We start from the raw sequence: 2349 nt of genomic DNA, 5'->3' as shown, positions 1-2349 counted from the left end.
GTGGGTTAATCGACAAAATTGAATATGTTTGGGAAGTTATCTAAGTGCATTGCTTTAATGATAAAATTTACTGAATTAGATAACTGTACTATGGTTATAGAAAAATAATATTCTTATTCTTAAAAAATACCTACTGAGGCATTTAGAGATAAAGGGTCATTGTGTATGAGATTACTCTCAAATAGTTCAGGAAAAAATATGTGCATGTATGTGCATGCATGTGTGTGTGTTTATAAAGTACACAAATAACAAAGTAAGTGGGAACACACTGTTGACAACAGGTGAGTCTGTGTCTTGTATTAATATCTGCTATTCTTATTTTTGCCACTTTTATGTATGTTTGCAATTACTTCCAAATATAGTTTTACAAAAAAGATCCTGGATTTAGGCATCAGGTAGATACAGTTTGGAATCCTGAATGATCTTAGGCAAGCTGTTACACTTCTCTGAGTCTCAATATTCTTTTCTTCAAAATAGAGATAATGTGTGCTTGCTTCAGCAATACATATACTAAAATTGGGATGATTCAGAGAAGATTAGCATGGCCCTTGTGCAAGGATGACACACAAATTTGTGAAACATTCCATATTTTTAAAAAATAGAGATAATCCTAACACATCACAATATTATTATGAGAACAAAATGAATCACTCTTTGAAACACAGCAAGTAGATGATTTGCAAATGTTAGCCCTTTTCTCAGAGTCCAAACTAGTCTCCCCAATAAATACCCCTAACTTCAGTTTCTACAGGATCTACTAAATTCTCACTTCTCTTCATTGCCCTTTGTGGCCCATATTAAAATATAACATAATGTTGGAGTATTTACATAAAAATTTTGGTTTTAATCTGATAGAATGGGAAGTCTTTAAAGTTCAGAAATTTTTTTTCATGTTGGTATTCTTAGCACTTAGTATTATTCTTGACTCCTAATAGGTGCTCAGTGTATGTTTATTGAAATGAATTCAGCACTCTACACATAAATAACTAAAATTTGGCATAATTTGGGGATCAAAATGATGAGATAAGTGTATACATTTAATGTATACATCTGGATTCCCTCATCATTGACAAGCCATGTAGCTGGTCTTAAATGAATTAAATCGATTGAAACACTTCACCTAGTTCTAGTCATTCAGATCTAGATGAAATACCAAGCCGGTATTCTTTTTCCTACAATGCATACAGTTTCTTTCAAAGAGACTCCATGATGAGGAGCTTATGCAGTCTGCAATCTTATTCCTTCGAACAGCTTAGTTCAAACATTTTCTTAAAACTTCTCTTTAATTTTTTCCCCTAAAGCGAACACTTTAAAGTGAAATCAGTTCTTGTTTCCATCTTTTCATTTTGATTCCAGGAAATGTGGTTAAATGGAATCATTTGAGGGAAACACCCGTAGAAGCTGTGTGTGCATGTACTCCATTTAACACAGCACTTCTCCACAGGGGTGATTTTGTCCCCAGGGGCCATATGATAATGTCTGGAGTCATTTTGGATTTTCAAAACTGGGCAACATGCAGTACCTCTGGCATCTATCCCACAATGCACAGGGCAGCACTCTGTAACAAAGACTTATCAAGCCCCAAATATTACATGTTCATAGGACCGGAGTTGAGAAACTCCGATTTAATGGAGGGGAAAAGACTATCATTACGGTACTCATTCTGAATATTTAGACAGATCTGAGTTTCAAATAGAGATGAAACTATGAATTTCTTTTTTTTTTAATTTCTCTCCCCGCTCCCTGTCCCCTCCCCCTCCCCCTCCCCCCTTCCCCCTCCCCCAGTGAATTGCATCATTTGTATTTTACAACCTGTCCAGCACAGTTGTTTGCTGAATATCCATGACTGTCACGTGACAGGAAAGCTATTTATAACGGCTTTTCTATTGTTTCAATTAAAATTCAAGCTTTTTTAAAAATATAAAAAAAGAGTATTGTCATTTCTCATTGATTTATGACATTTCCTACCTCTCTGTGATATTTGGAGAAAATGCTTTCTTTCCTTTCCTCATGTTAGTATAGAGGTTCTAACCTTAGGATATATATTGGAATTACCTGGGGAGCTTTTAAAAATTCTTATGTCTGCATCCCATCCTCAGATTTTTTTTTAATAGATTTGAGCTGAGGTCTGGGCATCAGTATTTTGTTGTTATTCTTCTTCTGTGTGTGTGTGTGTTTTCTTTCCATCAGTATTTTTAAGAGTCATCAGGTGATTCTAATATGAAATAGTATGAGAAACACCACTTTTAGTACATTCTCTTTTAGAAAAGGAAGGCTTGTCACTGTGACCTCTAGAACTAAGCTGAGCTTACACAGTGGTTCTTAAGGCCAAGAACATCTCCAAAGACT

General features: G+C 35.0%; 1 non-coding gene across 1 annotated transcript; it reads left to right on the top strand.

Annotated features, from left to right (window-relative positions):
* Nucleotides 1-486: 486 nt before the first annotated feature.
* On the top strand, nucleotides 487-593 carry LOC111762529 (U6 spliceosomal RNA). The gene has a single exon (XR_002795634.1). It is a non-coding gene; the product is annotated as a U6 spliceosomal RNA (small nuclear RNA).
* Nucleotides 594-2349: the final 1756 nt, after the last annotated feature.

This window comes from Dasypus novemcinctus, chromosome 11 (assembly GCF_030445035.2).
Source record: "Dasypus novemcinctus isolate mDasNov1 chromosome 11, mDasNov1.1.hap2, whole genome shotgun sequence".
Classification (NCBI taxonomy): Eukaryota; Metazoa; Chordata; class Mammalia; order Cingulata; family Dasypodidae; genus Dasypus; species Dasypus novemcinctus.
This window is presented reverse-complemented; position numbering and strand designations above follow the sequence as displayed.